At 35.7% G+C, this 27,987-nt stretch overlaps 1 protein-coding gene and 1 long non-coding RNA gene across 3 annotated transcripts in view; both read left to right on the top strand.

Annotated features, from left to right (window-relative positions):
- nrg3a (neuregulin 3a) overlaps positions 1-27,987 on the top strand; it is a 1,091,065-nt gene that overhangs the window by 784,284 nt on the left and 278,794 nt on the right. The window lies entirely within an intron of this gene.
- Positions 1,300-18,709, top strand: LOC115434267 (uncharacterized). Its single transcript, XR_003937495.1, has 3 exons — positions 1,300-1,317; positions 2,228-2,229; positions 18,619-18,709. It is a non-coding gene; the product is annotated as an uncharacterized LOC115434267 (long non-coding RNA).

Below are 27,987 nucleotides of genomic sequence, written 5' to 3' on the forward strand. Positions count from 1 at the left end.
AAAAGTGCTGCTGTGAATTTGTGTCATAAAAGCTGCTTATGTTCCTTTTCTTCAGTGGTTTTGTGTTCAGTGTGTTTTAGGGTGAAAACGGGTGGAATAACAGAAAAAGACAAAGAGAGGAATGGGAGTTTGACAGGTTTTTACTAAACAAGGCACTCAGAATGTATACTGAACAAAAAAAGCAAGCATGTCTCGGTATTGGTTTATATGGGAGTTTGATGATGAATATTGGTTTCATATGAGATATTTATATCCAGCTGTGAAATTTACAGTGGGTCTCTCTTGCTGTCCTTGTAGCACTGAGTTGACGGTCACGGAGATGGGCCAAGCGAATATGGCGATCCTGATTACGGGTGGTCACACGTGGTCTTCCGGATCTTGGTCTGTCCCGAGTGGTCCCTGTGCCACGGAATCGTGTCCTCAGTCTACTGATGGTGGACTCGTGCACTCGCAGGCATCTGGCAACGTTGCGAGCCGTTAAACCAGCATCAAGCATACCAATGGCGCGTTCTCTCAGATTATCGTTAAGGCGAGGCATCGTGGTAATGCAGTAACTTTTGAATCTTACCATTTCTTTTTATAGCCCCCGGATAAACAAAGGGAATTGCCACTCCCATTTGTTCCTCCCACTACCATATCACTCAAAACGTACCGCACCTCCGATACTTTGTACACGTGCTCAACACCACTCGTGGTCGTGTTTGCCTGCAAACACACGCTCCAATGGTTACAACTCACTCATTGTAATGTGTATCTCAGCTGACAACTCAACAGGACAGCTGAACTCTTGCCTAAATTAATGACCAAAACTTGCGTTTCTTTTGTTGTTCAGTATACATCAATAAGAGATTTAGGATGTTGAACATGAACTGTGAACTGGAGCACACTGAACAATAACAAGTATTTGAATTTTTGAATTGCCCAGTAGTTTTTGTTTTGGGGCTCTTTTTTTTTCTAAATCAGTCCAGCTGCTTTTTGGCACCTGGTTGAACTCCAAAAAACTGTTACATGGTCAAAACTTGGTAAAAAAAAAAAAAACAACAAAAAAAAAACAAGGAAAACAGTGTAAAAAAAAAAAAAAAAAAAAAAAAAAGTCCAAACGGTCTATTTTGATAGTTTTCACAGTTTTACCCCCCATTCCACAGGTGGCAGGGGGTGCACTGAGCATGCTCAGACATCTCTGGAAAGAACAAGGTCTATTCTATCAGCACGTTTTGAAAATGTTTTTTTGAGCAAATGGTTGAATTTTTATGAATATTTAAAATAAATCATACATTCACAATGATCACCGCGCACATCAGGGGTTAAAGGGTTAATGTCTTTTTAAGCTTATTCAGAGAAACAGAGAAGGACTACAGAAGTTTACTCACCAGTAATTGCCTTTCTGGGATTACTCGGTGTCTGCTATTTTGTTTTGACATTTACAAGCAAAGAAAACACAGAATTGAGGACTAAAAAAACAGTTATCAAACAGCAACAGACAGATATGACAAGTGTGAAGGTTAAGTTAATATTTGACATTTGAAGGAGGTGTCGTGCATATGAAGTTAGTGAAAAATAAGAGTGAACAGAAAAACAGTCATGAATTGGGTCTAAGCAGGAAAAACTAGAGAGAAATCTGTAAAAGTGTAGGCTGAAGGAGATTTTTATTTTATATAGAACTGTGGAAGGGAATTCAAGGATTCAAATAATGACTTTCCTTAACCCATACAGACTCAAACATCCACCGTCGACCAAAATTATCTACTGATATAAACTGTTTAATCCCTGTTGATCCACTAATTCATGTAAATAAGTGATGCAAAATGCAGTTTCATGGTCATCAGATATGACCCATTTGGACATTCAGAGGCTCCGTAGTTACCATGGAAACACTGTCATCTTCTACGACATTCATTCACCAGTAAAACCAAAGGAGTTGGATCAATGACAGTGAATGGACACAATTGGTTTATGTTCAGTTAATGATATATTTTGCTGAAAAACTCACCTTTTCTTCAGTTTTCTTTATTCTTTAATATAAAAATCCGCAACTTTACTTTGAGCTTTTATGAACATCTACACACATTCAGTCTGATTTGATCTCCAGTGGGCCAAACCAGTAAAATAATAGCACAATAACCTATAAATAATGACAACTCCTAATTTTTGTCTGTGTTTCAGTGCAAAAAAAACCCAATTAAATTATGAAAATACTTACTTTTATAAACTATCCAAACAAAAAAAGATGTGAATAACCTGAAAAAAACTGGTATTTCTTAAGAAAAATAAGTACAATTTTAATAATATCATGTCTCAATTTATGATTTCTACATGTACATTTCTCCTTGGCTTTTGAAACCATGTGAGATGTTTGAAGGTACTATCTGTATTCTATTGTTTTTATTTGGTAGTGGTTTATTGTTCTTATTTTATCTATTTTATTTATTTATTTATTTTTGTTGTTTTTAATTGTATGGCTTTTTAATCTATCTTGTATTTTATTCTTTTATTTGGGTTTTATTTATTCTTCTGTATGGCACTTTTTCCTTTTTGTACAGTTTCTATGTCTTTAAATCTATTCTGTGTTTTATTCTTTCATTTTGGTTTTAATTATTCTTCTGTACAGCACTTTGGTCTACTGCAGTTGTTTTAAAGTGCTTTACAAATAAAGTTGGATTGGATTGGATTACGGATCGGATCTACAGAGATATTCAACACTTAGTTACAGACAGAAAATGGTTAAAATTGTGCTTAATTTTCTTTAGACATTTCAGGTTGTTCATATTTGTTCAGGTTATTCACAGTTTATTGTTACAGGATAGTTTGTAAATGTAAATAGTTTCAGAATTTAATGGGTTTTTTTGCACTAAAAGACAAACATTTGAAGTTGTCATTATTTACAGACATAATGTAATGTTTTTGTTTTTGTTTTGTTTTTTCACATCAAATCAAGAAGAAAATATGGAGTCATTCTTTTTTGTAGGTTATTATGTTATCATTTGACTTGAGATCCTATTGGTCTGTATGTGGAACCTGAACTAAAATGAGTCCGACAGCACTTTGCAAATTCATCCCCATGGGCCGGATTGGAACCTGTGACGGGCTGCATTTGGCCCCCGGACCATGTGTTTGAGACCCTTGAGCTACATGATCAGTGAATTAAATATAGGAAAATACCTGATGTTTACTGAAAAAACACAAAATACAGAGGATTACTTCATCATAAATTGTGATAAATCCCTCAAGAAAAGTTAAATATAGAGGAAAAAAATATTTTGGAAGTGCCACAAAAAAAAGCAACATTGGGTCTTTATGGGTTAAAGTATTTTTGTTAAGTATAAGGCATAGTGCCTGGTACAATGTCAGGTATATTTGCATATTCAGTATTGATTAGTACATGATTAGTAGAATTTTTTTTGGTTTTGTTTTGTTTTTGTTTTTGGAGGTTTTCTTTGCCGAGAAGGAGGGTCTAAGGATGGGGGATGCCCAGGACATTAATCCATTTCCTTCATCTACTGTTTTTTGACTGTTTGTTTTCATATCCAACTAATTCTGTAAAGTCCTGTGAGGCAACCTTGTTGTGATATAGGGCTCTACAAATAAAATTGAATTGAGATGTTAATGAAATATGGGAAAATACCCTATTTTCATTGAAAAAAACACAAAATGAAGAAGATAATATTTAAATAAATGGTCATAAGTCCCTTAAGGATGGTTAAATGTAGATCTAAATGTATCTGGGAACTGACACAAATGTCACACTGGGTCCTTCTGGGTTAAAAACTCAGTAACCTATGTTATTCACAGTGTTAAAACATTGCTAATTTAATATAATGGCATTTGTAGCTGAACCAGACATATAATTGGAAAAAATACATAATGGTTCTGTGTATCTGTATGGAACATTATAGTTAATATAGACTTCCAGATGCTGTTACGTAACAGGACACAATATGAATAATAACACTGGTCAACAACAAATTTATTGTTTAAGTTTTTTGAGCTGATTTAGGATAATTTTGGTGTGCTGAATCCAAAAATCACATTAATTTTGCTCAATCAGGTCAACTTTCTGAACTATGCTACATATTAGTTTAACATTTTTGCTTACATTTATAGGCATTTTCACATCATATGATACAAAATTCTTTCATATTTCTTGCAATAAACGAGTTCTGAAGATTTTACTTTTGCCAATTTATGATTAATGTTTTTTTTAATATTACAGGTGAATGAAATGGCTTCGACTAGAAGATCTTGCAAAAATAAGCCTGACGTATTCTGCTACATCTGCGGTGAATACACCATTGTACCTAACAGGAATCCTGTTAGAAAATGATTTTTTTTCTCTTAAAACCTATTTTGGGTGAGAACTATATAAAAAATCAACTGATAAAGTCACAAAAATGTAATCAATTTTGTGAGAAGATCAAATTTTTCAAAATCAAATCAGCAAAAAAACCTGACCTGATTGAGAAAAACAGATGTCATTTTTGGATTTAGCGATGCAAAATGGTCCTAATTCAGTTGAAAAAACCTAGACAACTTGCAAAAACCTTTTTTTTGTAATCCAGTGTAATAATAGTTGTAATACAAAGGTTATTGAACTGGAGGACAGGTCTGTAGGGTTAGGTTTAAGTCAAAGTCAGGTGAAGGTGACTCAAACCAGGACCTGAACGTTCCTAAACCTCAATTCATGAACGTTCAGGTCCTATTTATTTTGTCTAAATCACACAGTAGACTTGGCTGATCAGAGAACAAACTGCTGCTGAACAGTTGGTCCTTTAGGAACGATTTTAGCAGCAACAAAAAAAAAAAAAAAAAAGCCAATATTTTGTAATTTAGATATCAAGACCAGTCTCCTTATGCTGATTAATACCTTTATTATTCTCACTTATGTGTGCTTTTTGAGTATCTTTGTAAACAAACAAAGCCAAAACAAAGCTTCACTCAAAACTCTAGCGATTTCATTTTCTCTGGACAATGAAATACAGCAGCTCTAAGCATTAAAACAGCAAAGCTTGTGTGTTTTCCTCAGTATTTCATACACAGCCTTCCTCTTCAGTGTCCCCGGTCTTATTCCCCAGCACATAAACATTCACTGCTCAATTCTAACCACAGATAGTACCTCCACCGATCAATCATTGTTCTTTTACTGCCAGGAGCACTGTATTTTCTTACTGTGTGCATAAACCCGTTTCCCTTATTTTGGTCTAATATGGCGTCCTCTACCTGCACATTCCTGTCATCACTGAAAGACAAATTCTTCCTGCCCACCCAGCGTCCAATCCCCCCCCAACCTTACGAATAAACCCCACACAGGCATGCTCACACAATGCCACAATGTCAAACACACATACTGCACATGCTGTTAAGCTTGTTGAGTTTCCGCCAGTATTAAATAGAGCTTAGTACACAGAATAATGGCGTCCTGGCTTCTTATACAAGACTAATCCACTTTCACGCCATGGTACTCTGACGTGTCAGGCCTTGTTCGTTGTCCCTGCCTCATTAATGAATGGAAACATCAATTAATCTCCTTATTAATGATTCATGAACTATATATGCTAATCCCTCTCTCCTGTGTGACAAAATGCTTGCAGTTAATGTCAACATGTTGAGATTACATATAGTACAAGGGTATGTGTTCTTAAGTCATGTGTTGCGCCATTTCCTTTAAGTACTTTTCACTGTCAATTATTATCTCGTGTGCACTGTACTGTGGTTTTGTGCCTATTTCCTACATGTTCTGTAAATGAATATACACTTTAAAAGTAATAATCTAGTAAACTCACATGCAGATAATCTGATTAGAAGGTACAGAGGTGCTAATGGTTGGCTCTTCTTAATAATAGTATAATTATCATCATGGTTGTTATTGTTTGTATTGTTGACATTTTCTTGTGAGGGTCTTCGCCACCTTCTTCTTCCTTGTTCTCCCCCCTTCACCCCCCTTCAGATGTCAGGTATGGAAATGAAATGTGCTTCAACAAAACTCATAATAAAGACAGTAGAATATCAAAGAGAGCCTCATATACTTTGTGAAGTTTCCCTTGGCAAAGCAAATTTGCTGTTATGATGGACAAAACAAGTTAAAGAAAATAATAATAACTAGAAAAGCACTCGGAGAGCACAGACCTCCGCCAAGGCAGATCAGTGGGCCCCCATGGCACCCCCCCACCCCCACCCCCACCCCTGATCACCACCAAAATTTAATCATTTGTTCCTTGTGCCAGTATCAACATTTCCTGAAATTTTCATCCAAATCCATCCATAACTTTTTGAGTTATCTTGCACATGGGCAGACAGACAAACCAAAGCATAACCTCCTTGGCAGAGGTAATAATTAAAAAAAAAAAAATAGTAGCCTTGGAAAATTTGGGACTACACTTAACCCTGTGAAGCCTGAACCATTAAATCATGAACAGAAAATTCTTTGAAACTGGAGCCTTTATTGGTCTGTCTGAACAACCAAATATCAATTTCCATGTATGATTTTCAATTTTGTATCATATGTGACACGTCGGGTCTCAATGCTTGAATATTATCATTTTTGAACAAACAAAAACATAATATAACATAAACATGTTTAACAAATTGGTAATTCCTTTTCAAAATTGTCAAAGTTCTGCCTCCTTCCTCATTAATGACAGTCTTGTAGTGTCACTGGAAAGGCCTCTGGTGAACAAATTCTTCCCCCTGGTGGATTATCCATGTATTGCATGTATCTAATTGTATACATCAGGTTTTTCAAGAAAAAAAATATCACATTGATCATGTAGAGGGTTTCAAAACTCTTATATCAAATATGATACATTTGGCGTTGTAGGGTTAACTGTATTCCTCACATAATCACCAGGGGTCAATATGAATAAACTCCTGGTGCCTGTCATGTTGATTTCTAAAAGTTTAATTGAATACATTCAACGCTGTATTACAGCTGTTATCAGCAGTTTATTGTTCTAGATTACTCGCCTGAAGTGTTAGTGCTCTATTCAGTCACTGCAGGTGTACGTGTGTAACTTTTTCAGTAAAACTGTTACTCATAGAAACTTACAAGTGTGACAAGAAAGCATTGTTTAAGCAATAAAAGCTCTGTCAACCAATGAGTGGTTTGGGGGGAGGGGGAGGGGTGCTGTACTTTTAACGTTACAAACCTGAGCAGATCAAAATGTGGTTTCCAACTAAATAGGGCTTTTTCTACTTGTTAAACACACTGAATTGAGGCTTACGCTGTCAGGGGCTGAGAGCAAGGGTATATCCCCAAAATACCCCCAATCCTCTGCTAAATAATAAAGCAAATAAATGACAAAATGTACAAAAGATACCAACTTAATTGTTATTCAGAAAGCAGATTGTGGATGGATTTAATATGAAATATGACATTGCATAGAAATACACAAAACTATTCATTTGATATTTTCAGAACATTATCAAACATCCCCCAACTATTTGGAAAAAAATACTCCACCTGGTGTCAAAGTATGACGTCATGTAACGTCAAGGTAGTGGCATGAAGAAAGAGAATTGTTAGACAAACGATATGAACTCAATTTGAGCTACATGGACCTGATAGTGGCAGAATAATGGTCACAGAACCAATTTTCCCCTCAAAACTCCACCTAGTGCATGAAAATGACACCATATGAACTCTGGATGGTAGCCAGAAAATGGACATTTTTAAGCCGATCAATATGAACCACATTTTATCTCAATCAGCCAATTTTTGCTTGATTTACACTACCAGTCAAAACTTTGGACTCACCTGCTTTTTCTTTATTTTCATGACTGTTTACATTATAGATTCTCACTGAAGGCATCAACACTAAGACTGAACACATGTGGAATTATGTAGTTAAAAAAAGTGTGACAGAACTCAAAGCATGTTTTATATTTTAGATTTTTCAAAATAGCCACATTTTGCTTTTATTACTGCTTTGCACATTCTTGGCATTCTCTCCATGAGCTTCATGAGGTAGTCATCTGAAATGTTTTCCAACAGTCTTGAAGGAGTTCCCAGTGATGCTGAGCACTGTGGTCCATCTCATGTCATTTAAATGAGAAGGTGAGTCCAAACTTTTGACTGGTAGTGTCTGTCCAAAAAACTGATTTCAATTAAAGCACCCCCATTTGGATGACTGATAATACTCACAGAGAAGCTGAAAGTGATGGGGTTCTCCCACTAGGGGTCTACTATGTTGGTTATCAAGGGAAAAGAAATTCAACCAAATCTGTCCTAGTTATCGCGCTCACACAAAGGATATTCAGCAGCGACGGTGGCGGGGGTCAGATAAAACCATTATATCCCCCAAACTCCATTTGGGGAATATAATTAGAAATAAAGGCCCATGTCTAATACAATCTTCTGTCAAATAAAGGCCTGGTACCCTGTGCAGCTGAGGGAAATAAAGGCTTGGGCTATTATTTGAGGAAATGTGTAGAATAGAATAGAATAGAATAGAATAGAATAGAATAGAATAGAATAGAATAGAATAGAATAGAATAGAATAGAATAGAAAAAATGACTGTAGAATTAACACCAAAAAGTTGTAAAATTGCAACATAAAAACACTGTAAGTGACAATACAATGCAAAGTTGTTTATTTGAAAAGATTTTTGTGTTAATGATTAAATCAAATATAGCTGTAGTTTTTACAGGAAGAGTATGTTAACAAAACCAGATTTATACTTAGAAATGATGTATTTCTTTTGTTTCTAGAAAATAAAACTGTAAATTGAAATACAATGTGGTGCCATTTAAATCGCAAGACCATAATGTTGAAATAACGGCGTATTTGCTTTATTTATATATATATATATATATATATATGTATATATATATATATATATATATATATATATATATATATATATATATATATATATATATATATATATACATATATATATATATAAATACAGGGTGGGGAAGCAAAATTTACAATGAACATTTAGTTGTTTTTTCTCAGCAGGCACTACGTCAATTGTTTTGAAACCAAACATATACTGATGTCATAATCATACCTAACACTATTATCCATACCTTTTCAGAAACTTTTGCCCATATGAGTAATCAGGAAAGCAAACGTCAAAGAGTGTGTGATTTGCTGAATGCACTCGTCACACCAAAGGAGATTTCAAAAATAGTTGGAGTGTCCATAAAGACTGTTTATAATGGAAAGAAGAGAATGACTATGAGCAAAACTATTACGAGAAAGTCTGGAAGATACTATTAAAGAAGAATGGGAGAAGTTGTCACCCGAATATTTGAGGAACACTTGCGCAAGTTTCAGGAAGTGTGTGAAGGCAGTTATTGAGAAAGAAGGAGGACACATAGAATAAAAACATTTTCTATTATGTCAATTTTCTTGTGGCAAATAAATTGTCATGACTTTCAATAAACTAATTGGTCATACACTGTCTTTCAATCCCTGCCTCAAAATATTGTAAATTTTGCTTCCCCACCCTGTACATATATATATATATATATATATATATATATATATATATATATATATATATATATATATATATATATATATATATATATATGTATATATGTGTGTGTATATATGTGTATATATTTGTGTATATATATATATATATATATATATATATATATATATATATATATATATATATATATGAAGTAAACATTTAATAATGTAACGTTTTAAATTTGTAAATGAATGGGTTGGTAGAGTTGGTAGAGCACCTCGTTCAATAACCAAAGGGTTGGTGGTTCGAATCCTGGCTCCGATGTCAAAGTGTCCGTGGAAGACATTGAACTCTTAATTGTTCCCAGTTGGACCTGGTGGGTTTAGACACCATGAAGGTGTAGAAAATGTGTTAAATAAGTGCAGTGCCTTTACCATTTAAATCTACATGTTTAAAATGTTAAATCTACATGTTACTCCATAAATATGTTTACAGTTGGACGTGTTTTTTACAGTATTGCCCTGGAAACCACAGCTGCCAGTTTTTTGTTTTTTTTTCCATAAAAACAGGATTTTTTGTTTACAGTGTAGAATAGAATCTTTATTTTGTCAGTAGCAGTTTGTCACACAAATATGCACTACACACCAAAATTTGTCTTCTGCCTTTAACCCATCACCAGATCATGCATCACACACTGCATGCCAGCACTGGGAGCAGTGGTCTCGCCATGTCAGGTGGGGGTTAAGTGCCTTGCTCAAGGGCACATCAGCCAACAAACTCTCCTCCAGTGCAGAGAATCAAATCGGCAAGTCTTCGGTCACAAGCCGACTCTGCAGCCATCTAGGCCACGGCCACGGCTGTGAGGTTGTTATCAATGTTGTGAGTTGGTCACATGTCCTACAGCGCTTGGAGAAGGGTTAGGGTTATAAGTGTTTCTACAGTTCCCAGAAACAGAATTTAAAGGAATGAAAATAGAACAGTGATTTTATTTTCATTTCATGCCCCAAAAATCCAAAAGGCAGCACTTTTCCCCTTTCCTGGTCCAAAATGGCAAATTTATAAAGCCTTACATATTCTGAAGTGAATAAAAGCGAATTTGAGTGTTTTATAAATACATCTGTTTATTTTGTCTCCATTCTCAGGAGCAGACATTAAAGGAAGAAAAATAAAACTAGATTTGATTTGCATTTCAAAATACATTATGGCATTTTTCATTGACCTGACAGATAGAACATTTATAAAGAACTGAATTTTCCTTTGTAACTTTGCAAAAAAGAAAATATAACATTTCTCATGTAATCTGTCAGTAATAAAGAGCAGCTCCTACTACAGCGTCTCCATCGCGTCTGACAGCAGCTGCTTCTTTTCATCTGTTTTCCTATTCTTATCGTACATATTCTTATCAATAGGAACAATGATAAAGAAAAGCTAAATCAAGTGCGTTATCAATGTTCTGTCATTTAAAGCTGCGGGAAAGTGAAAAAACGGAGCTCAGATGAAAGCCGTGGTACAGTTCACACACCGTGTATAATGCAGAGGTCATGGTCCCTGTGGGATTACTATGTTGGCTCTTCTTTCTGTCTTTTTTTCATGAGGAGAAAGTGTATATGGATACATGCAGCAACTCCATTGCGCCCACAGCCCTCCATCTGTGTTATTGCATATATGTAGTTGCATAACAGAGTCGTACACTGATTGCATGCTGTTTATCTGAGCTTATTTGTGTTTTCTAGTTATTGTCACTATCTGTGATTACACATAAGCATATTCATCATACCTGGGACTTCCCATTAGTACAATGTAAAACAACAGCAATGTATAATGGTAATAAAGTCCTGATTTAGAAAGCATATCAGGTAATAAATGCACTGATTAATATTCGTATCCAAATGTGCCAGAGTATGTGTAATAGGACATTAACACCAACCCAGTCCCTCCTGCTGCCATCTTTTTTTTTTTTTTTTTTTTTTTTTGCAATGCTAATCAGGTGTCTTCTGTCAGCAACCACATATCCCCCTGCATACTAACCAGATTATCGCACATATCATGTAAAATTTAGGAAATCAGGTTAGTGGGAACCATGTAAATTCTTTATTCAGACAATGACTTAATCTAGTTGTTTACAATAATCTGTGGTGTGTTGCATGCTCAGTATGCAGATGTACTGCATATCTAACATGTGGCTTCACACTCGTTTTGACAGGATTTTTTTTTTTTGTCACTTTTTAGCACATACATATAAAGTACATGCATTGACAGTTCAGGCACAGGGAGTCCTGTGTTTGACTGGGATTATCTGAATCATGATATGTTGGATTAGTGTGAGGTTGGAGGTGCTGGCGTCAATGATTTGAGTCAAAATGTGTTCATTTGCACATTAATGAAATGTCAATCGATACCCGCTGTAGTTGTTTAAAGCTTTGGATTTTTGTGAGTTTTGGAATCATTACAACTGCATTATTATCATTATCATATAAATTGCTTTATAAAGTGTTCTGCTATATGTAAGTCTCCGGGAATCAGGATGGTGTTGACTTTAGAAAATGGTCAATTTAAGGCTAATAAAGCATATAAAAGCAATAAATGTGATCAGCATTTGACTCATGTGCAAAACATTTGACACTTGTGCAAAATGATTTACTACTGTTAGGGCCGGATCTACTAAAGTTTTGCAAACTCATTGCATATACAAAAAAATGTAGAAACTGATGTACTAACAGTGAGCACTAAGGATGGCATTTACATGCAATTGTATGTGTGATGGGAGGAAAAAATGTAAATATATGAATTTAGCACTCGCAAAGTGGTTTACCAAACCCAAATGCAATTTTGCTCATAGAAACTGTGTCTATATTTAGCACGTGTCAAAGGGATGTTAATGTGTTCTTTTGTTGGCAGCTCCAAGAATAAGTCCGGATCCTTTTTGGTCTCATTTTTATAATTTCATTGTTGACTTGATCTGATCACAAACAAAATATAACTCAGCTGAGGATCCACACCCCAAGTAGGGAAATGGATCCCGAACCTTGCCATGCACATCACTTTTATAACCCTTGTAAACTGATCTTCAAACTATGGGCTGAACCCCTTGTGGGTTGGATCCCAGAAAATGGACTGGTGTCATCTTACTCTAAAGTCAAACAGAAGAAATTCCTCAACTCAATGCAAAACCCCATAATGACCATGTTTACCTCTTATCTCTTGTTGTTTACGATCGTCTGTGGGCATGTGTATTTAAAAGTGTGCCTAAAGTAAACTCCTGTGATCATAAATCTGTCAGTTTAGTATGTGACCAAGATGTGACCTATCCTAAGAAATTTACGACCAACCAATGAAACAAAGAAAATCTAGTGACACAAAAAGAATCCTGACCAATACTGACTAACATGTGATTAAACCCAAGAATTCAACCATCCAAATTAAAATAATATTTCAGGGAGGTGCAAATAGTTTGTATGTGTAATTGCACACATGGCTGCGGTTATTGTCGCAAGAAAGAGACATTGAAACAATGAAACAAGACACAGAGAACGCTTTTTTCACCCTCATGTGAACATTTTTGGAATGACGGAAGAAAAAATAATTGAGAGACACACACACTTTACGAGACTCTTGTAAAAGCTACTTTTCCACTTGATCTGATGATTGTGATTAAAAAATACTGCATGCACTGACATTAGGCTGCATTAGGCATATCCCAGAGCAGTTTTTCCAGTGTACTGTCTCCATGGCGACAACCAGTAGGGCACGCAAAATCCTCATATAAATAGGGCGGTCTCCAAGACTTTGCACATGTTGTCATTTGCGGAGGCAATCTTAGTTGATCACCCATGACACACAAATCAATTATTCATTCATTCATTATTTGAACCTGCTTCATCCTCACTAGGGTCACGGGGGTCGCTTGGAGCCTATCGCAGCTGCATAGGGGCGAAGGCAGGGTACACCCTGGACATTTCACCAGTTCATCGCACAGCTGACATATGAAGACAAACAACCACTCTCACATTCACACCTAGTTAGATTAACCAATTAACCTGTCAGTGCATGTGTTTGGATGGTGGGAGGAAGCTGGAGTACCCGGAGAGAACCCACGCAGACACGGGGAGAACATGCAAGCTCCACACAGAAAGGTCCCACCCCCCCTAAACTGGTGTTGGAATCGAACCCAGGACCTTCTTGCTGTGAGGCACGAATGCCACTGCACCACTGTGTCGCCCAAAAAAATCAGTTATTACATTATTATATATTAAACCGCTGTTATATAATACAGCGCTACAGTGCGTCCTGTTAGTAGATAAGCTTCAGTGTGTTTTTGCGTGTGCAATCAAGTTTGCACGCGCTTTTACATGCACAAATCTTTAGTAAATCAGGCCCAGTCTGTGCTGTCCTCAGTCCGTCGTCTTGATGTTGCAATAAACTCAAACTTGTTTTATTATTGCAGGTGTTTGGTATTGGCTTATTTACATAGTGAGGTTCAATAATGTGAATATTTTCAACAGCTGATAGATGTACTCTCTCCAGCTCCAGGAAGCAGTAAGTCAATATAAATTAAATACCTGATGTCAGATGTTCAATGTAAAGAGACGTATAGCAACAGAACCAGGTCAGTGTGTGTTATGTCTGCACAGAAATGATTGCTCTGCCTCTGCTAGGATTAAACGATTAAACCAGGGTTTGAGCGCTTTTTACAGGCACGACTGTACCTGCTCACACCTTTAGTGGATTTGACTGTTCTCTGCAGTAAAGAGTCCTGATCTCAAATGGACACAATGTACAAAAGAAACCAACTTAATTATTATTCAGAAAGCAGATTTTGGATAGATTTAATATGAAATGTGAAATTGCATAGAAATACACAAAACTGTTCATTTGATATTTTCAGAACATTATCAAACATCCCCCTACCATTTGGAAAAAAACACTCCACCTGGTGTCAAAGTATGACATCATGTAACGTCAAGGTAGTGGCATGAAGAAAGAGAATTGTTAGACAATCGATATGAACTCAATTTGAGCTACATGGACCTGATAGTGGCAGAATAATGGTCACAGAACCAATTTTTCCCCACAAAACTCCACCCTAGTGAGTGAAAATGACACTATGTGAACTTTGGATGGTAGCCAGAAGATGCACATTTGTAAGACGATCAATATGAACCAAAGTTGATCTCAATCGGTCTATTATTGCTTGATTTATGTCCAAAAAACTGATATTCAATTAAAGCACCCCCACTGGATGACTTATAATGCTCACAGAGAAGCTGAAATCGATAGGGTTCTTCCACTAGGGGTCTACTATGTTGGTTATGAAGGGAGAAGAATTCCAAAACATATCTGTCCAAGTTATCGCGTTCACATGGAGGATATCCAGCGGCGACGGTGGCAGCGGTCGGGCTAAAACCATTATATCCCCCAAACTCCATTTTGGGGATAGAACTAGAAATAAAGGCCCATGTCTAATACAAACTTCTGTCAAATAAAGGCCTGGTACCTCTGCCGCTGAGGGAAATAAAGGCTTGGGCCATTATTTGAGGAAATGTGTAGAATAGAATAGAATAGAATAGAATAGAATAGAATAGAATAGAATAGAATAGAATAGAATAGAATCTTTATTTCGAACATGTAGACAGTGAAATCAAAACAAAAATCAACCAACAAAATATAAGTACTGGTACATAAGAGATTGATAAGCAAACAAACAACTAAATAAATTAAAAATAATAATAAAATAAATGAAATTATACATGCTCGAAAAGAAGTAGGAAGAAGTAAAAACTTAGAATAGAATAGAATAGAATAGAATAGAATAGAATAGAATAGAATAGAATCTTTATTTCGAACATGTAGACAGTGAAATCAAAACAAAAATCAACCAACAAAATATAAGTACTGGTACGTAAATGATTGATAAGCAAACAACTAACTAACTAACTAACTAACTAACTAACTAACTAAATAAATAAATAAATAAATAAATAAAGATAATAAAACAAATGAAATTATACATGCTCGAAAAGGAGTAGGAAGAAGTAAAAATTTAGAATAGAATAGAATAGAATCTTTATTTCGAACATGTACACAGTGAAATCAAAACAAAAATCAACCAACAAAATATAAGTACTGGTACGTAAATGATTGATAAGCAAACAAACAACTAAATAAATAAATAAACAAACAAACAAACAACTAAATAAATAAATATAATAAAACTAATGAAATTATACATCTTCGAAAAGCAGTAGGAAGAAGTAAAAACTTAGAATAGAATAGAATACAATACAATACAATACAATAGTATTTGAGTGTTCTTTGCAGTAAAGAGCCCTGATCTCAAATGAATATACAACAATTTTCTACAATAATTCCCCTAATATAATTATCTATAGGCGACTCTTGCAGTTCAAACCAAAGAACAAAAACTAGACAAAATTGCGTTGTGGTGGAGCCATAGTGACCCTGCAAGTTTCTGCTGAATCTTCTAGCCAAGGGGTGTCAAACATGCAGTCCAGGTGCCAAATTCAGCCCACCAAAGGGTTCAATCCGGCCCGTGGGATGAATTTGTGAAATACAAAAATTACACTGAAAATATTAACAATCAAGGATGTTAAAATAATTTTAGATCAATTAATTCTAAAGTGGATCAGACCAGTAAAGTACTATCATAATAAACTATAAATAATGAAAACTGCAAATGTGTCTCTTTGTTTTAGTGCAAAAAATGTAAAATTACACAAAAATGTTCACATTTACAGACTAGTCTTTTATCAAAAAAATGTGAATATTTGAAATGTCTTAAGAGAAGAATGTGGAATTTTACTGATATTCTCCCTGTTATTTAATGTTTGGTGTGTTTGTAGATCCACTGTGATCTGTAAGTTGTGATTCATGTCTATATATTATAAACTAAGGCGTAATATTGTTAACGCTGCACTTATTTTACTAAATAATTTTCAGGTTCATATTTGTTCATGTTATGTTCAAGTACAATTCGTAATTACAGAATTTTAAATGTATTTTTGCGTGTATTGTAGGATATTTAAGCATATTTAAGTGTATTTTTTCGTGTATTGTATGATTTTTGGGCATAATTAACTGTATTTTTGCATGTATTGTAGGATATTTAAGCATATTTAAATGCATTTTTACGTGTATTGTAGGAGTTTTGGGCATAATTAAGTGTATTTTTGCGTGTATTGTAGGATATTTAAGCATATTTAAGTGTATTTTTTCGTGTATTCTATGATTTTTGGGCATAATTAACTGTATTTTTGCATGTTTTGTAGGATATTTAAGCATATTTAAATGTATTTTTGCATGTATTGTAGTAGTTTTGGGCATAATTAAGTGTATTTTTGCGTGTATTGTAGGATATTTAAGCATATTTAAGTGTATTTTTGCATGTATTGTAGGATTTTTGGGCATAATTAAGTGTATTTTTGCGTGTATTGTAGGATATTTAAGCATATTTAAGTGTATTTTTGCATGTATTGTAGGATTTTTGGGCATAATTAAGTGTATTTTTTATTTTATGGAACTTTTTTCACTGAAAAGTTCTTATCCTATTGTTTATATTACTATACTGGTCCGGCCCACTTCATATCATATTAGGCTGGATGTGGCCCCTGAACCAAAATGAGTTTGCCACCCCTATTCTAGCCTGTAACATGTTGTCCTCAGATGTGAGAGGGTGTCTGGTTTCAGCCTTTTCACAGTCTGCTTGTGTGTGCTCGGCTTTAGCTGAGTAATGATGGGGTCAGATGGGGAGATGGGTGCAGACATATGCTGTGGGTCAGTCTGTAAAGCTGGTGCAGGCTTCAGCTTTGTGTCGCTGTCCATGGTGCTGAATTTCACATACTAGCGCTGGCTGTTACTGTTGCTGTCAGGGACACTGTACATGCATAGATCTCATGGAATTTGTCACCGCCATGAAGGTTATTCTCCACAAATTGAACTCATTTACTATAATTGCAGTGTGAACTGACTGGGTCGAGGTGGTCTTTAGCAGCGACAGAACAACATTAGTGGCTTGTTCCAATGTTTAAAATGAGATGTTTTCCATTTATTGACCTGTAGTCATCCATATTATGACTGTTATTGCAGTGAAATCTCTCAGGTATTATGGTGTGGAATACTGAAAATGCAAAGTATATACCTGACCTTGTACCTAGGCCTTATACCTAAAAAAGTGCTTTAACCCATAATGTTACTTTTGTGGCAGTTCCAAAATATTTTTTTCTCTATATTTAACTTTTCTTAAGTAATTTATCACAATTTATTATCACATAATCCTCTGTACAGGAGGTCCTCGGGTTACGAATGAGTTCCGTTCCTACGCTGGCGACGTAACCTGAATTTCTGTGTAAGTCGGAATTAACCCTTTAATACCCCCTGTCCTTAATAATGGTCGCCACGGTCGACCGACTGAAACCTAAGGCTTTACCGATGTTCGTCGGCGTCTCGCCTTTCTCCGACCTTTTGATGATATCCAGCTTCGTTTCCATCGTAATGGCTTTCCTCTTGGCTGGACCAGCATCGCTAGAAGATCCTGCTTTCTTTTTTGGGGCCATGATGTGAAAAAGGAGGGTGAAAAAGGCGAGGATACCAAGAAAATTACAGAGCACAAAACACAGACACTCTACACCACAGGTGTCAAACATGCGGCCCGGGGGCCAAATCTGGCCCGCCAAAGGGTCCAGTCTGGCCCTTGGGATGAATTTGTGAAATGCAAAAATTACACTAAAATGTTAACAATCATTGTAGTTCAGGTTCCACATTCAGACCAATTCAATCTCAAGTGGGTCATAATAACCTATAAATACTGACAACTCCATTTTTTTCTCTTTGTAAATGCAAATGTTTTCATGTATTTACACTAAAACAAAGTATAATTTTGCAAAAATATCTGAATAACCTGAACAAATATGAACAACGTGAAATGTCTTTAAATTACTTTTTTTTTTTTTTTTTCATATTATACACATTGTTTGAAAGGATAGTTTGTAGATGCAAACATTTTCATAATGTAATTTTACTTTTTTCACTCCCAAACATAGAGAAAAGTTTAGAGTTGACATTATTTATATATTATTATATCATAATTTTACTGGTCCAGCCCACCTCCGATCAAATTTAGCTGAATGTGGCCCCTGAACTAAAATGAGTTTGACACCCCTGCTCTACACTATGAGGCTGGAGACAAAACGGCGGACGAGACTCAGGTGTCGTAAAGTCGAAACAGCGTAGGTCGAGTACCGCGTAACCCGAGGACCTCCTGTATTTTGTGTTTTTTCAGTAAACATAAGGTATTTTCCTATATTTAATTCACTGATCATGTAAATGTTCCAAAAAACTCATATTAAAATTAAGGGTTATTATATAAAAAATAGAAAAAAACTGAAGAAAAAGTTACTTTTTCAGCAAATATATCAATAACTGAATGTAAAAACAAGCATCTCTATCCACTGTTATTGATCCAACTCTACTCAACTTTACCAGTGAATCAATGTTGCAGAAGATGTGTTTCCACGTTCACTACAGAGCCTCTCAATGTCCAAATGGATCATATCTGATGACCTTGAAAAGATGACAAACTGCATTTTACACCAATTATTTACATGTATTGATAGGATTAGTGGATCAGAAGTTATTAAACATCTTAGATCAGTAGGTGATGTAGGTCATTGGTGGTTGTTTTGGTCTTTATGGGTTAGAAAGCAAACATGATAGTAAAATGTTAACTAAGCAACTACCACTACTTATATTTTGCTACTTAGCCTCTAAAAAAAACAAATTACTATGATTTCAGAAATTATATGAATGTTGTTTAAAAATGAAAAAAATACTTTGCAGCTTTTCTTCCAAGTCACATCCACATCAGTACTTAAGCTTATTTCCCTCACTCCTCTCTGGTATCACTTATTTCAATGGAGCAGTATTTGTGTTATGTTAGTATGGTGAAATACTAAACCTAAAGTCATTCAGCTGTCAATATCAAGTGTGTAAAGACCTTGGTCTCAGTGTGACCTTCTGTCAAAATGAAGGTTGAATAAATGTAATTCAAGCGTGGGTTTTTCAATTTGTGCATTGTATAAAGCAAACTGTGTTTACGTAGAGCCATGAACACTAAACCCCACATAGACATGATTTATCTCATGCCAAGATCAAATATTTGCTAACTCGCTGCAAACATGAACTCAGTAAATGGTTCCATATATTAACAGTGCAGAAGGATTTTGCTTATTTTGAGTGGGGACCACCAGACAAACCAATAGAAAATGTGGTAAACTAATAAAAGTCATTAAAATAGAGATGGAAACCAATGAAATGAGGTCATTAGAAGGGGAAATGGCAACGGAAAGAATGGAATAATAGAATGAGCTTAAAACTAGAAAAGCACTCGAGGAGCGCAGACCTCCACCAAGGCAGATCAGTGGAACCCCCACTGCTGATCACCACCACAATTTAATCATTTTTTCTTTGTGCCAGTATCAACATTTCTTGGAATTTTCATCCAAATCCGTCCATAACTTTTTGAGTTATCTTGCACATGGACAGACAGACAAACCAACGCCAGCAAAAACATAACCTCCTTGGCGAAGGTAATAATCCACACCTACTTAAATGGAAAGACAGAAATCCACCAACATTCAACCTCTGGATAAAAGACCTCATGAACTATCTGACATTAGAGAAAATAAGATATACCACAAGAGGCAATGCAGCCAAATCCTATGTAATGTGGCAGCCTGTCTTAGCATATATTAAAAAGATAGACACAAACAGTTTCTCATTGTAACTAAGGATATATATACATTTTATTATTATTATTATTATTATTATTATTATTATTATTATTATTATTATTATTATTATTATTATTAATAATTTATTTATTTTTATTAATTATATTTTATGTATTCATTTTGATGTGTTTGTTTATATATTTTTAGAGTATGAGGTGCATCAGGGTTGGGACTAGAGTGGGGGTACATAATTGTGTTGTTATACAGGGTGACACAAAAAAACGGGAACTATTTAACAATCCAACAAAACCAAGAGTGATGGAAGAAAAATATTTTATTCATAGTAATTGAAACCTTAAAACATGCCATTTAAGAAACAATGATGGAATTTTCATTTTTTAAAAATGACTTCCTATAGATGGCGTCCTCCTGTACAAATGCATTCTTGAAATCTGCTGTTGAGATTCCTCATTGACCGCTGCAACATCTCAGCTGGGATACTGTGAATTTCATCCTGAATTCTCTGTTTTAACTCATCCAGAGTTCTTGGTCGAGTCGTGTACACTTTACTCTTGAGATAGCCCCACAAGAAAAAATCACAAACGGACAAATCTGGTGATCTAGGGGGCCAGGGAACATTACCGAATCTTGAGATCACACGGTTACCGAACAATTCTCGCACAGCCTCCAATGATTGCCGTGCAGTGTGTGATGTCGCTCCATCCTGTTGAAACCAGGTTTCTTGAACGTGTGGAAAATGGTTCAATTCAGGTGTAACAAAGGAACCGTTTTTATAAAACATTTTTATGGCTAACGCACGCTGTTGCCCGTTCCACTGATCCATGGTTACTAAAATGGGGGTGTGTTTACTTGCTCAAGGTCACTGTCTCGCAGTGCTGCCACTTGCTCATGTCTGCCAATACGCACTTCAAAAATTCCCGTTTTTTTTGGGTCACCCTGTATTTTATGTACATTCAATTGTACAGTTTTGATTGTTACATTTTAAAAATTCAATTAAAAAAAACTTTGGAGGAAAAAAAAAAACAGAACTACAGCTTTGGGGTCTGCTAGTACCTCAGGGGGAAGGGTTATGGTTAATCTGGTAAAATAAATTACCTAAACTCAACCCAACCCTCACTTGATGTAAAGAAGTGGAAGATGATCGATGAAACACTTAAAAGATAGTGTTCGTGTTATAGAACTATTTATACATCCAACCATGGGTCACTGTGATAGGCACTGATTAAAGAGTTTTTTGTTCAGTGAACTGTAAAGGACACTATCAGAGTTTTAAAACACCCTGAGTCAGAGAAATGAATGGCTGTAATGAGAAACATCACCGCTAAATCTGATGAAATTTAACTAAAAAATATACACATATGACAAAATTGTGATGCATGTTACCTTTTTAATTGATACCCATTATTTCGTTTCTTTTTTATTTATTTATTTTTTTTACTTGTCTTGTCCAGCATCATAACAGCAGAATGGTATGTATGGTAGTCTGGCTGCCTTTTGGTGCTTTGCCAAGGGACACTTCATTAAGTATATGAGGCTCTCTTTGATATTCTGCTATCTTTATTTTGAGTTTTGTTGAACCACATTTTGATACCCATTATTTGACTTCAATTAAAAAATTTACTGAAATAAAGATGAAATATGCAGATGCTATTTGCACCTGTGTCTAGCCAACCTTGCTGTTTACATCTGGGTGTTATATTCCCAGGTGCAAAGCCTTTCTAATGCATATGTTTTGCTGTGAAAAGGTTTATTTTAGCCCAGACAATGAATTACAACCCTTTCCACAGCCTAACTAAGTAGGTTTGATGCTTGAATCTAACCAAGCTGCCACTGAAAATAGAAAAAAAACCTTGAAGTCTCACACAGGCATTAAACCTCAGCAACCTGAGTAACAGTCCCGTGACAGATCCATTCAATCATCATTTCCTTGACCTCTTGGAAGCTTATTATTTTCTTGAGCTTGAGTGTAAATCTCCTGTTTGGCTGACTGCACTCGTACTTATAATCATATACATGAACCACGTAATAACAGTGAAATGAGCGGAGAGAAAATGAAAAAAAAAAAAAAAAAAAAAAAAGGAATTATAAACAAGAATAAATAAGCAAATATTAAATAAAAAGGAAAAAAGAAAAACAGAGGCGGTGATATGTAATATCATGTCTAACCCAGCACACCCCCAGTTTCACCCCAGTTGTTGTTGGCCAAATTTACAAGAAAGATACTCCATAAAAGCATCATAATTTGCATACATACTGCTTTTGAACTATACTGGCATATAGTGAATTTTAGCACAGAGCAGGCGGACGAGGCACTTTAATTTGCCAAGTAGGATACAGCAGATGCACAAGGAATTTGACCTGGTTAATTGGAGCTGGCACATTTGAGAGAGTTACATAATACAGGATTGACACACTAACTGAAAGAAGAATAAGAGCAGCTCATGATGTGTGCTACAGAGAAGAGGAATCTTATTACGTGTCACAGGATCCAGGTATAAATATTGTCAGTCCTCAGAGGATGCAACTACGCATGTTTTTAGGAGATTATTAAGCAAAAACACCCCCATGTTTGTAATCAAGCGTCGATTCTGATGCATCCGTTGAGCGGCTTTGTGTTTTGTTGCTGTTGCGTGTCAAGAGCAGGGGTTGAAGTGCAAGGAAGGAGGGCAAAGCCAGGAAAGTTTGCAGCTCTGTGGCATCTTTTTTTTCCCCCCTCACTGCGCCATTTGCATGCAAATAACCACCTGACACTTGTGCATAACCCCCTGGTTGCATGGAATAATCCTCATCTACAGAGAGGATTTACAAACACACATGCACACAAACACACACACACACACACAGAGAAAGGATTTTCATGATCTCCATCTCTGTAACATGATCTCTTTGACGGTGTCACATGATCCCTCTGTAATCGCCCCATTGGTTGGCTGTGTTTGGCCTCCCCGGGCCCAGGCAATGAAGTCCTTTAATGTTCCTCATCTGTGCGACGGGATAAGGGATGAAGCCACCGGCGAGCATGTTCCTCTACGTCGATGATATATGGCCTTGAGCCAGTGATACATGCATGTGCGATTTGTGTTGGGGTTACGAATGCATATGTGATGTGATAATGGGATAATGCAGATGATATTTAGCTTAGGTGATCCGGGCGTCAGTGCCTGATACGATGAAGCTTAGGACACCACACCAATGGTTACAGGACCTACATTATGCAGTTTTTTGCATAAGATGAGGATTGCTTCTTTCAGGTCCAGTTCAGATTTATTGTAATGCATCTGAACATATGTATATTAAATGTCAAATCTTCTCTGGGTCTAGATGCAAAAGCCAAGGCAGCTGTGTTGCAGACACAGCAAATAAGACATTAGCTTCTCCCTGCAGGAATAGAAAGAGGATGAAAAAGCATAATCATAAGAGTAAATAAGATGTGCAAAGAAAAGCATAATATTAGACTCTGAGATGTAGCAGTCGTGTTGTATAAAGAGGCATAAAATGGAAATACGCTTAAATACAGTTACTATGAATTTGTATTTTAGTGCAGTTTGAGTAGAAATATGTATTTATATTAATAATCTATATCATTGTACTGGAAAGTATCAGAGCATGTGTGTGTGTGTGTGTGTGTGTGTGTCTGTCAAGGTTATAATAGTTTTGGATTTTTCATTATAGTTTAGTTTTATTTAGTTTTACTTTTTTTTCTCTAATTTGTTTTTAGAGCAGGTTTGCTCATTTTTATTAATTTTCGTTATTTTCTAAATGTTTAGTTTAGTTTTAGGTTTTTTTTTTTTTTTTATATCTTTTATCTTCTTTGCCGTCGTATTCCCATAAATCTCAAACAGGACTCTGCTGCTTTCTCCCAATTTTAGTCTCCATGTTTCCAGGTAGAGTGGGGACGAGAAGACAACTAAACGACAAGTGACGGAATGTTAAATATCATATGGTGCCAGCAACTAAAATTGCTTGAGGGAAATAAATCGATTTCATATCAATCTGACGTTGACAAAGACAGAAACTACGGGAATTTTATCCATAATTTTTATATATTTTAGTTAGTTTTATAAACACACAATACAGTTTCAGTTAGTTTTCATTTTTTTCTTTTAATGATAGTATTTATTTATTTCAGTTAACGAAAATGTTTTTACAATTCTAGTTTTCGTTATTTCGTTAGTTTTTGTTAAGGATAATAATCTTGGTGTGTGTGTGTATTGGCATGATTCTGACAAATTGAGATGTTTTTACCTGGCCAATTTGGTACCGACAGTTGAGGAATAGTCCCATCTCCACATGAAATATCTTGACAAGTTAGCAGGACCAATATTTTCAGATATATTAGTCATTTTGGAATACAATAGCCTTATAATCATGAAATTGCAGTACCAAGATGCATGATGGGAAATGAAGTTCAATACAGGAACAATGCTTTTACTAGCTTCAGTCCGTGCAAGTACTCCTGGCTGTGGGCTGTAGAATTTGGGGGGGCTGCATGATGGGAAATGTTGACTGGAAGCACAGTACCACACTGCATGATGGGAAATGAAGTTAAAAGCAGGAACGACACATTTACTCCTGCAGTTCTGACATATCGGTATTAACATTGTTGCCTGCAGCAGAGAGAGAGAGAGAGAGCGAGAGAGAGAGAGAGATACATATGGCACCCCTCCCCATCTTACAAACTCTTCCCCCCTCTCCCCTGTCTGTGCGCTTCCTGTGTACCTCACAATTTCCCTCTGCAGGCACCTGGTATTAATACTGTATATTAATTGCCGTTTACATTTTAAAGAATGACTTTCATGTCACTTAGAAAATATAGACACATCTTTTCCCAAAAGTCTGCTCTACCCAGCATAAAAACTACCACATCTACAACTCCTGATTCCCCACAGGCCACATACTAGTACTATATAATACTAATCTGAAATAAGGTCTTTTCAGATATAGTGGTCTGATCATTGCTTAAATAGTGCTGTTTCTGGTCTGTATCCTGCCAGATAACATCCTTATATCTTGAAAATCCTTTACCAGAGTTAACACCTCAGATTTGTGAAGAACAGGATGGAAAATAAACCTCAAAATTCGATTATGTGCCCTGGCCTTTACCATAACAGCTGAAACCTGCACCTTCGTTGCTCCATAAACTGGTGTTTCATGTATAAGTTAAAGGCCTTCTTTTGATATTCACTTCCAGTTCTAGTATCTAAAGAGCACAATTTCAGCATAATACCCAGAGAGACACTCCTTGAACATTTGTCCATATAAATAATATAGTATGTCTCCTTTCTGAGCCTCGGTGCCTGAAAGCATTTAGCTTAGGGATCAGCGCAGTTCATCAGTGGTGATGGGAAGATTTAAGGAATACGGGGCTCGGGGCTGTGAGCGCTCAAGAACATTTTGCTCGTGAAAATGTAGAGCTTAATGTCTTCTCTTTCTTATTCCCTGCATACTTTTATCCCTTCAGGAAAATCTGAGGAAATCTGAGGATATAAACATCTGTAATCATACGCAATCATTCGTTTATTATAACCCTGAAATAAAAAGTTTGTCGGCAAAAGTAACATAATTTATACTCTGAAAACACTTTGGTTTCTTTGTTTTACTTTAATTACTACGCATTTATAGATTATTATGAATTTAAAAAGACAATGCTCTTCTAATTGATTTCTATATTGACTTCATTAATTTGGAGGAATACATTAAAAATATAAAATATACAGTATGATTCTGGATGTCTTCCAGTCAAAACATTATATATACTGTATATAAATTAAAAAAAAAAAAAAAAAAAAAATGGAAGAAGTAGCGTGGGATCATGGGAGTTGTTGTTTTCACCACCATTGCAGATGGATTTCTCTCTGATGTTAGGTCTTGTATTAAGGTTTTCTTCACTTTACATTTAGTGACATATATGGCTAATATTAACATCAAAGTTAGTGGGTCTGAAGGTGACCAGAGTAAAATTACAAATTTGTCTGAATCTGAACATTAATAGAAAAAGGTGATGCAGTATCAGCACACAAATTGAGAGAATACATAAAATAGGCCCTGCAATTTTCATATAGTTTAACCCAGTAAAGCCTGAACCATTAAATTATTGACAGAAAATTACAGTTTTCTGAAACTGGAGCCTTTATTGGTCCTTCTGAACATTTACTTTTTTTTTAAAATATCAATTTCCATGTATGAGTTTCAATTTTGTATCATATTTGATACATCAGGTCTTAATGCTCAATATAACACAAACATGTCTAACAAATTGGTAATTGCTTTTCAAAATTGTCAAAGTTCTGCCTCCTTTCGCATTAATGACAGTCTTGTAGTGTCACTGGAAAGGCCTCTGGTGAATGAATTCCTCCCCCCTGGTGGATTATCTGTGTATTGCATGTATCTAATTGTATACATCAGGTTTTTCAAGACAAAAAATATCACACTGATTATGTAGAGGGCTTCAAAACTCATGTATCGAATATGATACGTTTGGTGTTATAGGGTCAGTTCAACAATGTTACAAGTTAAACCTTTAAGTGTGCTGCAGAGAATAATGGAGTGAATTTCTGGTCATAAATGTGTTCAGTGAAATGATCCTGACCTTGACCTTTAACCATCAAATTGAACTTTTTTCATCCTTGTTTCTACACGAACATTTGTGCCAAATTTGAAGACATTCCCTCAAGCTCTTATTGAAACATCATGTACAATACAAAGGCATGAGATGAAACAGTGGATATTTTTCGTGCACATTACCTTTCACATGGAATTCCCTTTGTGGATGTGCCTCTTTACATTATAGACACGGTTGTCTGCTTACACTTTAGGCTACATCCAAATGATATGCAAGCATATTTATAGCTCCTGCTTTCTTATGCAAAACACTCACACATGAGAAATGACGTGTGACAGTCTCATAGACGCAAGGTGAATATCTCTAAATGGAAACAGAGCATGCTTTTGAAAAATTCATGAGTTCGCAAGCTTTTGTATGATCGCATGAACACGTCTATTTTTACAGTATAATTTCGTACAACATCACATACAGTATGATGAGCGATGGGATACTTAATGGTGTTGTTTACTGTTGCACCTGGTTCTTCAGTGACAGCTGTGAAAATAGAATTACAAGAAGTTTCCACATGCGACAATCACAGAATAAATTACATGCTAACACGGCACATTTAAGTTATGAACGATTAAAACTTGCATGTCTCTGAATGACTTTTTCTACCGCTGGCGTCTGAAGTGCATTTAAATCCTCAAATAGAATATGTTGCCTTGAACAGCTCACCTGTGTAGGACTGAATCCCTCTGGAACCTTGTCTCCTGAGCATGCCCCAGAAAGACAAATACGCACAGAAAGTAGGTTTTCCTTTTGCCCTGCAAGAAGAAATGTGTAGATAGAAATACCAGTGTTTTCTTTGTACTGTAGTAAACATTGATATTTGATGTTGCATGTCCAAAGCCACTCTGAACTGTTGTGCAGTCAAACCTATTTCTTACATATATGCCTATTTTTCAATGTCAAACCTGTCTATGTTTTGACAGAAGCAATTCTGTGTCTTATTGAGTAAAAGTATCAAAAATCTATATCATAATACTGGAAGGTCTCAGTGTGTCTTTCTCTGTGTGTATCTGCACGGTTCTGAAAAATGGAGACGTTTTTAAATGGGCCAGTTTGGTACCTGCTAGGGTTGGGAATCTTAGTTGTAAGGCAGATTTGATACAACTCTAAATACAGCATTTCCAATCAGTTTGTAATGTAATAATAAAACTGCAAAAACGAGCTATACGTATTATCAATAAGGCT

Source organism: Sphaeramia orbicularis, chromosome 15 (genome assembly GCF_902148855.1).
Source record: "Sphaeramia orbicularis chromosome 15, fSphaOr1.1, whole genome shotgun sequence".
NCBI lineage: Eukaryota > Metazoa > Chordata > Actinopteri > Kurtiformes > Apogonidae > Sphaeramia > Sphaeramia orbicularis.